At 48.1% G+C, this 12408-nt stretch overlaps 1 long non-coding RNA gene across 2 annotated transcripts in view; it reads left to right on the forward strand.

Annotated features, from left to right (window-relative positions):
• The first annotated feature begins 373 nt into the window (after window positions 1-373).
• LOC138854372 (uncharacterized) overlaps window positions 374-12408 on the forward strand; it is a 704854-nt gene continuing 692819 nt past the window's right edge. The window contains exon 1 of one of the 2 annotated variants that reach the window (XR_011393560.1): window positions 374-919. This is a non-coding gene — a long non-coding RNA (uncharacterized lncRNA). The remainder of the gene's footprint in view (window positions 920-12408) is intronic. The other variant, XR_011393559.1, reaches the window with a different exon arrangement.

The raw sequence follows: 12408 nt of genomic DNA on the forward strand, positions 1-12408 counted from the left end.
AGGCTAAGGTGATGTAATTTTTGACGTAAAGAAACGCATTAAAATATTTTAACATGGGACGTAATGCTATGTGCGTTTCCGTGGTACGGGTTCTCGCGTTGCCAGTCATTTTGTCGGACACATTAATTTCGTGTCTCGGGGGGACTGTTGTGTACAAAATATCATCTTGGCTTCCAGGTGTCTGGTAATTGGTCTGTTACTCTTGATTTTGTGAAAATTTTGCACCAGAGTGAGTGAATGAGTGTGTTAACATTCACACCCACACGAAGACAAGTAAGGATAGGCCAACAAGCGACTCGGGGCAGTTACGGGTAATTCTCGAGTACTGATTGGCCCGACACTTCTACCTCAGCTTCTGATTGGGCTAGAAGATGTGTTTATGGGAAGTTCAAGCAAAATCAGCAGAGCCTCGCAAAATCGTGTATCTTGAAATCAGTTCTGGCGTGTTCGTCAGTGTCGCTCGCTTGTGTCACCGTACTTCGTCAATTTAAAGAAAATTACAGCGGGTTCAGTGACATTTTAGTGTCGAAACTCCGTGAAATACACGCTCCAGACCATACTTTTTAAAATATATACCGTAATACATGTTAGAAAGCATACATTACAAAAAGTACGTTATAAGACATACGTTGTGAAATATATTTACGATAACACGGGTTAAATATTTTAAGTTGAAAACCTATAATCAAAACCTACGTTAAAAACATTAATTTACTACATTTGTGTTTAGATTCGTTTGAAGACATATACATACGCTGTGAGAGTGAATATTTATTCTGAAAGAGTGCAGAAGCCTAGCGCCAGACACCTGTCAACACCCTTCGAAATTTCTGCAGACGCCGCTGCTGACTTCGTTGTTGACGTTATTGCTGACGTCGTTGCTTTGAGTCAGTGAGAGACAACCATCACTGTCAGTGAGGTCAGTATAACAATTTTACTGAAGATGGTGGGATGTGCATCATTGATATTAGAATAAAAATGTCACTCTTCAAAGTGTATTGTATAGTGCAATTGTAGTGTGGCTGTATTGTAGTGTGGCTGTACAGTGTGGTTGTATTGTAGTGTGGCTGTACAGTCTGCTCTCTGGGTCTTTCTTTTTGTTGGTTCCAGTTTATAAAGTTTTTATCGCTTACAAGTATTTTATTTAGCGTTCCGATATAACTGGGTAAATTTTGCCCAAACTCATCTAAACTCATCTTGCCAAATCGTTCTTAAACTAACCTGACGTAAGGAAATCCTATATTAAACTAATCTGTACCTGAATAACGTATTGCCTGAAATTTGCTTAAGTAAGAAATCAACGTTAAATTAAAACATTGATGTGGGTGACGAGTGTTAAGTTTGTGTGTTAACGTGTGTGTTGTGTTAACGTGTGTGTTGTGTGTTAACGTGTGTGTTGTGTGTTAACGTGTGTGTTGTGTGTTAACGTGTGTGTTGTGTGTTAACGTGTGTGTTGTGTGTTAACGTGTGTGTTGTGTGTTAACGTGTGTGTTGTGTGTTAACGTGTTGTGTGTTAACGTGTGTGTTAACACTCTCTCTCTCTCTCCCCACGATAATTTTCCAGTGAAAACAAAAGAACTGATTATATAGCAATTTTTAATATTAAAAAAAAATCAATATTTTCGACACTTCATTCCAATGTTTTAACATTTCTCCAAGAGAACATTACAAGGTGTGACAGATAAGGTCTCTCTACCCTGTGTCGGTGTCAGCTCAGGTCAACTGAGAGTAGCAACAACAACAAGATCGAGAAAATGTAACATTGTTCTCGGGAGAGAATAAAGGCAAGTGTTGTGTGTTGGAGACAAAGCCAGCAATCCTAACAACACCGGTGAAAGATTGAACAACTCGCGCGTCACTGGTGGTGAGGGTGAGTGGTGGTGGTAGTGAGGGTGAGTGGTGGTGGTAGTGAGGGTGAGTGGTGGTGGTAGTGAGGGTGAGTGGTGGTGGTAGTGAGGGTGAGTGGTGGTGATAGTGAGGGTGAGTGGTGGTGGTAGTGAGGGTGAGTGGTGGTGGTAGTGAGGGTGAGTGGTGGTGGTGGTAGTGAGGGTGAGTGGTGGTGGTAGTGAGGGAGAATTGTGGTGGTGGTGGTAGTGAGGGAGAATTGTGGTGGTGGTTGTGAGGGAGAGTTGTGATGGTGGTTGTGAGGGAGAGTTGTGAGGGAGGGTTGTGAGGGAGAGTTGTGAGGGAGGGTTGTGAGGGAGAGGTGTGAGGGAGGGTTGTGAGGGAGAGTTGTGATGGTGGTTGTGAGGGAGAGTTGTGATGGTGGTTGTGAGGGAGAGTTGTGATGGTGGTTGTGAGGGAGAGTTGTGATGGTGGTTGTGAGGGAGAGTTGTGATGGTGGTTGTGAGGGAGAGTTGTGATGGTGGTTGTGAGGGAGAGTTGTGATGGTTGTGAGGGAGTGGTGGTGGTAGTGAGGAAGAGTAGAGTGGTGGTGATGATGGAGTAAGTTCGATGGTAGAGAAGGACTGGTGAAGGGGTGGTGGTGAAGGTTTGTAGGTGAAGGAGTGGTGGAGTTAGTATGGTGTTGATGGTGGCGTGGTGAAGGAGTGGTGGTGTTGGAATGGTGGTGGTGTAGAGGAGGTGCAGAAGGCAAGGTGGTGATAAGAGGCTTATGGGATTCTGTGCCGGGAAGAGATGAAATTGATGAGGGATGTGATGAACCTCCAGGGATGTGATGAACCTCCAGGGATGTGATGAACCTCCAGGGATGTGATGAAGCTCCAGGGATGTGATGAAGCTCCAGGGATGTGATGAAGCTCCAGGGATGTGATGAACCTCCAGGGATGTGATGAACCTCCAGGAAGGTGGTGAAGCTCCAGGGAAGTGAAGCCCGTGGTAGGTGAAACCCCTGGTAGGTGGTGAAGCCCCAGGGAGGTGAAACCCCTGGTAGGTGGTGAAACCCCTGGTAGGTGGTGAAACCCCTGGTAGGTGGTGAAACCCCAAGGTGAAGCCCCTGGTACGCGATGAAACCCCTGGTAGGTGGTGAAACCCCTGGTAGGTGGTGAAAACCCTGGTAGGTAGTGAGGCCCCAGAGAGGTGGTGAAGCCCCAGGGAGGTGGTGAAGCCCCTGATAGGTGGTGAAGCCCCAGGGAGGTGAAGCCCCTGATAGGTGGTGAAGCCCCTGAGAGGTGAAACCCCTGGTAGATGAAGCCCCCTGGTAGGTGAAGCCCCTGGTAGGTGAAACCCCTGGTAGGTGAAGCCCCTAGTAGGTGAAGCCCCAGGTAGGTGAAGCCCCCCTGGTAGGTGAAGCCCCCCTGGTAGGTGAAGCCCCCCTGGGAGGTGAAGCCCCTGGGAGGTGAAGCCACTGGGAGGTGGTGAAGCCCCCTGGTAGCATACATTAATACTATATTAACAATTATTACACTCCGAGCCTAAATAAAGATAAAACAGAGTTAATTAATTAGGATTTTCACTAATATGTGAGCTTATCAAATTCTGACTCTTCCAGGCGACTGCCTTCATACTGGGATGAGCTCTTGATCCAAGGGTCTGCGATTCTCGTTAAAAATTGTGTGTGTGTGTGTGTGTGTGTGTGTGTGTGTGTGTGTGTGTGTGTGTGTGTGTGTGTGTGTGTGTGTGTGTGTGTGTGTGTGTGTGTGTGTGTGTGTACTCGCCTAGTTGTGCTCACCTAGTTGAGGTTGCGGGGGTCGAGTCCGAGCTCCTGGCCCCGCCTCTTCACTGATCGCTACTAGGTCACTCTCCCTGAACCGTGAGTTTTATCATACCTCTGCTTAAAGCTATGTATGGATCCTGCCTCCACTACATCGCTTCCCAAACTATTCCACTTACTGACTACTCTGTGGCTGAAGAAATACTTCCTAACATCCCTGTGATTTATCTGTGTCTTCAACTTCCAACTGTGTCCCCTTGTTACTGTGTCCAATCTCTGGAACATCCTGTCTTTGTCCACCTTGTCAATTCCTCTCAGTATTTCGTATGTCGTTATCATGTCCCCCCTATCTCTCCTGTCCTCCAGTGTCGTCAGGTTGATTTCCCTTAACCCCTCCTCGTAGGACATACCTCTTAGCTATGGGACTAGTCTTGTTGCAAACCTTAGCACTTTCTCTAGTTTCTTTACGTACTTGGCTAGGTGTGGGTTCCAAAGTGGTGCCGCATACTCCAATATGGGCCTAACGTACACGGTGTACAGGGTCCTGAATGATTCCTTATTAAGATGTTGGAATGCTGTTCTGAGGTTTGCTAGGCGCCCATATGCTGCAGCAGTTATTTGGTTGATGTGCGCTTCAGGAGATGTGCCTGGTGTTATACTCACCCCAAGATCTTTTTCCTTGAGTGAGGTTTGTAGTCTCTGGCCCCCTAGACTGTACTCCGTCTGCGGTCTTCTTTGCCCTTCCCCAATCTTCATGACTTTGCACTTGGTGGGATTGAACTCCAGGAGCCAATTGCTGGACCAGGTCTGCAGCCTGTCCAGATCCCTTTGTAGTTCTGCCTGGTCTTCGATCGAGTGAATTCTTCTCATCAACTTCACGTCATCTGCAAACAGGGACACCTCAGAGTCTATTCCTTCCGTCATGTCGTTCACAAATACCAGAAACAGCACTGGTCCTAGGACTGACCCCTGTGGGACCCCGCTGGTCACAGGTGCCCACTCTGACACCTCGCCACGTACCATGACTCGCTGCTGTCTTCCTGACAAGTATTCCCTGATCAATTGTAGTGCCTTCCCTGTTATCCCTGCTTGGTCCTCCAGTTTTTGCACTAATCTCTTGTGTGGAACTGTCAAACGCCTTCTTGCAGTCCAAGAATATGCAATCCACCCACCCCTCTCTTGTCTTACTGCTGTCACCATGTCATAGAACTCCAGTAGGTTTGTGACACAGGATTTCCCGTCCCTGAAACCATGTTGGCTGCTGTTGATGAGATCATTCCTTTCTAAGTGTTCGACCACTCTTCTCCTGATAATCTTCTCCATGATTTTGCATACTATACATGTCAGTGACACTAGTCTGTAGTTTAATGCTTCATGTCTGTCTCCTTTTTTAAAGATTGGGACTACATTTGCTGTCTTCCATGCCTCAGGCAATCTCCCTGTTTCGATAGATGTATTGAATATTGTAAGGGGTACACATAGCGCCTCTGCTCCCTCTCTCAATACCCATGGGGAGATGTTATCTGGCCCCATTGCCTTTGAGGTATCTAGCTCACTCAGAAGCCTCTTCACTTCTTCCTCGATTGTGTGCACTGTGTCCAGCACATGGTGGTGTGCCCCACCTCTCCGTCTTTCTGGAGGGGCTCCAGAAAGACGGAGAGGTGGGGCACACCACCACTTCTTTGAATCTCTTGTTGAGTTCCTCACTTCACGGTCATTTCTTGTTGTCTCTCCTCCTTCCTTCCTTAGCCTGATTACCTGGTCCTTGACTGTTGTTTTCCTCCTGATGTGGCTGTACAAAAGTTTCGGGTCAGATTTGGCTTTCGCTGCTATGTCATTTTCATATTGTCTGTGTGTGTGTGTGTGTGTACTCACCTAATTGTACTCACCTAATTGTGGTTGCAGGGGTCGAGACTCAGCTCCTGGCCCCGCCTCTTCACTGATCGCTACTGGATCCTCTCTCTCTCTGCTTCCTGAGCTTTGTCATACCTCTTCTTAAAACTATGTATGGTTCCTGCCTCCACTACTTCACTTGCTAGGCTATTCCACTTGCTGACAACTCTATGACTGAAGAAATACTTCCTAACGTCCCTGTGACTCGTCTGAGTCTTCAGCTTCCAGTTGTGACCCCTTGTCCCTGTGTCCCCTCTCTGGAACATCCTATCTCTGTCCACCTTGTCTATTCCCCGCAGTATCTTGTATGTCGTTATCATGTCTCCCCTGACCCTTCTGTCCTCCAGTGTCGTCAGTCCGATTTCCCTTAACCTTTCCTCGTACGACATTCCCTTGAGCTCTGGGACTAGCCTTGTTGCAAACCTTTGTACTTTCTCTAACTTCTTGACGTGCTTGACCAGGTGTGGGTTCCAGACTGGTGCTGCATACTCCAGTATGGGCCTAACATACACAGTGTACAGTGTCTTGAACGATTCCTTATTGAGGTATCGGAACGCTATTCTCAGGTTTGCCAGGCGCCCGTATGCTGCAGCGGTTATTTGGTTGATGTGTGCCTCCGGTGATGTACTCGGTGTTATGGTCACCCCAAGGTCTTTCTCCCTGAGTGAGGTCTGTAGTCTTTGTCCACCTAGCCTATATTCTGTCTGCGGTCTTCTTTGCCCCTCCCCAATCTTCATGACTTTGCATTTGGCTGGATTGAATTCGAGGAGCCAGTTACTGGACCACATGTCCAGCCTCTCCAGGTCTCTTTGCAGTCCTGCCTCATCCTCGTCCGATTTAATTCTTCTCATCAACTTCACGTCATCTGCGAACAGGGACACTTCAGAGTCTATTCCTTCCATCATGTCGTTCACATATATCAAAAATAGCACTGGTCCTAGAACTGACCCCTGTGGGACCCCGCTCGTAACAGGCGCCCACTGTGATACCTCTTCACGTACCATGACTCGTTGCTGCCTCCCTGTCAGGTATTCCCTTATCCATTGCAGTGCCCTTCCTTTTATGTGTGCCTGATCCTCCAGCTTCTGCACTAATCTCTTGTGGGGAACTGTGTCAAAGGCCTTCCTGCAGTCTAGGAAAACGCAATCTACCCAACCCTCTCTCTCGTGTCTTACTTCTGTTACCTTGTCATAAAACTCCAGGAGGTTTGTGATACAAGATTTGCCTTCCATGAACCCATGCTGGTTTTCATTTATAATCTTGTTCCTTTCCAGGTGTTCGACCACTCTCCTCCTGATAATCTTCTCCATGACTTTGCACACAATACATGTCAGAGACACAGGTCTGTAGTTTAGTGCCTCGTTTCTGTTTCCTTTCTTAAATATGGGGACTACATTAGCTGTCTTCCATTTCTCAGGTAGTTGCCCAGTTTCAAGGGATGTGTTGAAGATTGTGGTTAGAGGCACACACAGCATCTCTGCTCCTTCTCTAAGGACCCATGGGGAGATGTTGTCCGGTCCCATCGCCTTTGAGGTGTCAAGGTCACTTAAGAGCTTCTTCACCTCCTCCTCAGTTGTTCGTATGTCATCCAACACTTGTTGGTATGTGTGTGTGTGTGTGTGTGCACACACGTTATACAGAGCCTGGGGAAATTAGAGAAAATTATTTTTATCTTAAGAGGGTCGCTCCAGTTCCTTGGACCAAGAGCCATTCACCAGCATCAACGTGGTATACCTCACCTCTGATCCTTAATCATCCACCACCATCTTGACAGAAACGTCGTCTCTTGTAACCTTCGCTTCCTCGAGAATTGATAATGGTCCTGCAGACGGACCGAAACTTCTTAGTTTCTACTGCAAATTGCGTGTTGTAAATTGTTCGAGCAGTGGTGGTGGTGTTATATTCTTTTTCGTTTGCTCCTAAAGTGGTATTAAATGTCTCTAAGTATCAAGAATATTATTCGTAGGAGTGATCCCTGAAGAACTTGACACTTTTTTTCCCTATATTTGGTATTTCCTTCCCTGACTGTGACTCTGCTTTCTATTTGCCACGTATTCCCTCATTCAGAGGCGCTCCGGCCGTCACCCCTCTCCTCTTTCTCCATTTAATGAACGAGTTTCGTGTGGTACAGTGTCAAAGGCTGGCTGTCCAAGAGCATGCAAGCCAGGCACTCTCCTCTGACCTGCTTGATCTCCGTTAACCTTTCATAGAATTCGGCTTGTTTTGTAGGCAGGATTTTCCATCCCTAAATCCTTGCTGGTGTTCCGTGAAAAAGTCAATTTATTCCAAGTTTTCTGCCAGGTATTTTGTTTTTAGCATTTTTCCTCCGACTTGCGTGAGAGGGGGAGAGGGAGGCAGAGGAAGAGAGGTGAAGGGGAGGGAGGGAGAGAAAGTGAGGCAGTGGGGAAGAGAGAGGGGAAGAGGGAAGGGGAGAGGGAGAGAGAGGGAAGGGGAGAGGGAGAGAGAGGGAAGGGGAGAGAGAGAGAGGGAAGGGGAGAGAGAGAGAGGGAAGGGGAGAGAGAGAGAGGGAAGGGGAGAGAGAGAGAGGGAAGGGGAGAGAGAGAGAGCGAAGGGGAGAGAGAGGGAAGGGGAGAGAGAGAGAGGGAAGGGGGAGAGAGAGCCCAGCAGAGGGACGGGGAGAGAGAGCCCAGCAGAGGGACGGGGAGAGAGAGAGCCCAGCAGAGGGACGGGGAGAGAGAGCCCAGCAGAGGGACGGGGAGAGAGAGCCCAGCAGAGGGACGGGGAGAGAGAGAGAGGGACGGGGCGAGAGAGAGAGGGAAGGGGAGAGAGGGAAGGGGAGAGAGAGAAGGGGAGAGAGAGAGGGGAAGGGGAGAGAGGGAAGGGGAGAGTGGGAAGGGGAGAGAGGGAAGGGGAGAGAGAGAGGGAAGGGGAGAGGGAAGGGGAGAGGGGGAGAGGGGAGAGGGGGAGAGGGGAGAGGGAGAGAGAGGGAAGGGAGAGAGAGAGGGAAGGGGAGAGAGAGAGAGAGAGAGAGGGAAGGGGGGAGAGAGAGAGAGAGAGGGAAGGGGGGAGAGAGAGAGAGAGAGGGAAGGGGAGAGAGAGAGGGAAGGGGGGAGAGAGAGAGAGAGAGGGACGGGGAGAGAGAGAGAGAGGGACGGGGGGGGAGAGAGAGAGAGAGAGAGAGAGAGAGAGAGAGGGAAGGGGAGAGAGAGAGAGAGAGTGAGTGAGTGAGTGAGTGAGTGAGTGAGTGAGTGAGTGAGTGAGTGAGTGAGTGAGTGAGTGAGTGAGTCTGGGATGAGTTCACATCGCAAAATAGCAAAAATATCTACGCTATCTGGGTATTGTCCCAGTAGTTACTGCAGTGTTTGTGGGTATACCACAAGGGACAAAAATTCTTCTTAGATGTAAGGAGCCTACTTGTTCCAACTACTGCCACACAGATTGCATTCCAGAAGAAGAATTTTGTTGCAGTCAGGTTGAAAATTTCAGAAAAATGAAGGATATCCATAATCCTGTGGTATATGTGGATACAAGCCTGGAGCTACAGGAGGAAGGTTCAGAAGTCCTACCTCATGAACTTCTGTCCAAAGATCAAGACTGCCCTCTTGGGCTGTGTTGTAAAGTTGCAGCTAAGATAATCCATCACAGGGAAGCACTTCATGAGCTCCTCAAATCATTAGATAACCTACATGCTATTGTAGAAGGCCAGTACAAGCCTACATCAAGTCACATAAGCTGCTCAGCTAATATTAACACTATTGACAAAGACTGGAAGTCCCACACTGGTGGAATTCTGTCATCGCTAAGGTCCCACAGACTGACAGTTCAAAACACTACCTTTAGGAATTCTAACACAATTCCTCTGACCACCACAGAGGGAACAAATCCTCTTCCCAGCAACGAGGGAAGCCTTGGATCTGTTAATTCTCCTACACCTGACATCTCTGCTTCAGCCACTGCCAGTCCACTTGACAGTGCACATACCATCTCTGATCCTACACCTGTCAGCACACCTGCCGACACTATTCCATAATCTGGCAGCAGTGCTTCATCAGCAAGTTCTGAGCCAGGAGTTTCTCCACCAGAGATTGGTGCAGTTAATGATCAGGGAACTATCACTGCACCTGATCACCTACTGCGCCAAAGTACGAACAGCAGGGACACATCTGTCAGAACTGGTAGAGGACGGGGCAGAGGACGTGGAGGAGGAAGACATCTACAGCCGTCTCACCCTCCACTAACAGTTCCAGCAGCAGAACCTGAGGACAAATCTGCAAAACACAGGAGGTGTAACAAATCCTAGTCCACCCTCAAAGGCACCTAGGCTGTGCTCTCGCTGTCACCGGAAGGGGCACACTGCCAAAAACTGCCTGCGAGATACCAGGTGTAATTACTGCTACAAGAAAGGACATCAGGAGGACCAGTGTCGGAAGAAAAAGGAACTTGACAGATAGGACCACCTGTTTAGAGACCTGTTCTCAGAACAAGCCAGCAGGATCTCTGAATTGGTGAACACACTCACACGTCACACACTTAGCTACTCCTATCCCAGCCCAGCAGGTGGTATTGTGCCTTATACAAGACCACAGACCTACATTCCTGCAGCTGCCTCAGTACCATACCCCTCTCAAGGGCAGGCACCTTACATTCCCTACACACCCACCACCTCAAGCTGACAGCTTCTTAATGAGGAGCCAGTCTATCAGCATCCTGTCGGCCAACATTAGAGGTTTCATTACTAATGTTGGAGAGCTCACACATAGTTTTGTGAACACTCGACGTCCCGACATGATAGCTGTTGTTGAAACATTTTTGGATGACAGGGCTCCAGAAAATTTTGCAAGAATTGCTGGCTACACCTCATGGATGAGAAGAGACAGGCAAGGGCAAGGAGGTGTTGCTGCTGTGTGCTTCTCTAAAAGTGTTCATGCCCAGCACATTGATGTTGCCACCCCTACACATCTTGAAATGATGTTCTTCAAGCTCTGTATAAACACTAGTACCTCTGTACTAGCATGTGCAATGTACAGACCTCAGTGGCAACATGCAGACCCCATCAACTTCCTAATGGAAAATATTGACTCCCTTCTGCTACAACACAACTGTCAACATATTATAATTGTTGGTGACCTCAACCAGCACCTTATACAGAGGGACTTTGATGACCTTCTTGCAGTGTTTGACATGAGAAACTTTGTTGATTTCCCTACTCATATCTCTGGCTCCTCCCTTGACCCAGTAGTGAGTGATCTGGCAGAAGGCATAGTCACTTGTCAACCCCTCGGCTACGTTGGATCGTCTGACCACAAGGCTGTTTTTACGACACTTAAGATCCCAACAGAACGAGGTGAGTCCACACGCACAACCTGGCTATGGGAAAGAGGTAATTGGCCAGCCCTTTGCTCTGAGCTCGCCACCACCGATTGGAATGCTCTTCTCCAAGGGGATGTTGACAACCAAGTGAAAGCCTTTACTGGACACATCCTTAATCTACAACAAGAACACATTCCTCACCGGCAATATGTGACGAAGCCTACAGATCAGCCTTGGTTTGGCTTTCATTGTAGAGAGGCTGCTACTGCTAAGTACAAAGCATGGCGAAGGTATAAGAGACATCCTACCACCTATAACAGGAACTTGCACACGCAAGCCTGTAAGCATATGGGAGATGTTCAAAAGTGGGCCATTGCTAAATGGGAGGTGGACACTAAAAGAAAGCTAGCATCAGGTAGGGTAGGCTCCAAAACCTGGTGGTCCCTGGTCGAGGACAGACAATGTTATCTGCCTGATACCCCTCAAGGAAGGCTCCTTGACGCTGGTGAGGGGCTCTTGATCTAGGGAATTGGATCTGTGCTCCAGTTCCCTGAATTAAGCCTGAATGCCTTCCATCCCCCCATAGGCGCTGTATAATCCTACGGGTTTAGTGCTTCCCCCTTGATTATAATAATAATAATATCTGCCTGATGAACTTATTCCACCTCTAAATCGACAGGATGGGACCACCTCTACTAGTAGTCAAGAGAAGGCGGACCTCTTTGCTGAACACTTTGCTACCAAAATGCAAGTTCCTGATCCAGCAAGGGACCCTCCTTAGCTAGCTGCAAGAACTGCGTCAAAACTGCCAGTGGTGACAATAAGGCAGGAGGAGGTGCATTTCCTTCTTAAATCGCTTGACCAAGAAAAGGCTGTGGGCCCAGACAAGTTGAGCCCAAGATTGTTGAGATGTGCAGACCAGCTAGCAGCCCCTCTAACTCGCATCTTTCAGCACTGCCTAGTACAGTGTAAATGGCCCCCTCTATGGAAAGAGGCAAATGTAGTCCCTGTTCACAAAAAGAAGAGCAGAGCAGAAATCAGCAACTACAGACCAGTGTCACTCCTGTCAATCACTGGTAAGATCTTTGAGACAATAATCTCAAGACAAATGACAGAGTTTTTTGACTACCACTCACTACTTTGTGATCGTCAATATGGCTTCAGGAAAGGTTACTCTGCTGCTGATCTGTTGTTAAACCTCTCCACTAAGTGGCACCAGTCACTGGATGAATCCAAAGTCAGCTGTGTGGTAGCACTGGACATTGCTGGCGCTTTCGACCGGGTGTGGCACCAGGGCCTCTTAGCAAAACTTCAAGCACTGGGAATTGCAGGCTCTACGCTATGTCTCCTCAGTGATTACCTTCATGGTAGATCTCTAAGTGTAGTTCTCAATGGAACGGAATCAGCAAGATATCCTATTGGGGCAAGTGTTCCACAAGGAAGCGTGCTGGGTCCATTGTTATGGAATGTCTACTTCAACGACCTTCTTCATCTCATCTCAGAATCACATGCATATGCAGACGACTGTACACTGACATTCACTTATCCAAAAGAAGAAATGCAAGCTGCTCTAAGCTACATCAATCACCAGCTGAGAGCTATATCAGCTTGGGGAAATAGATGGCAAGTAA

The sequence above is a fragment of the Cherax quadricarinatus genome, chromosome 56 (genome assembly GCF_038502225.1).
Source record: "Cherax quadricarinatus isolate ZL_2023a chromosome 56, ASM3850222v1, whole genome shotgun sequence".
Classification (NCBI taxonomy): Eukaryota; Metazoa; Arthropoda; class Malacostraca; order Decapoda; family Parastacidae; genus Cherax; species Cherax quadricarinatus.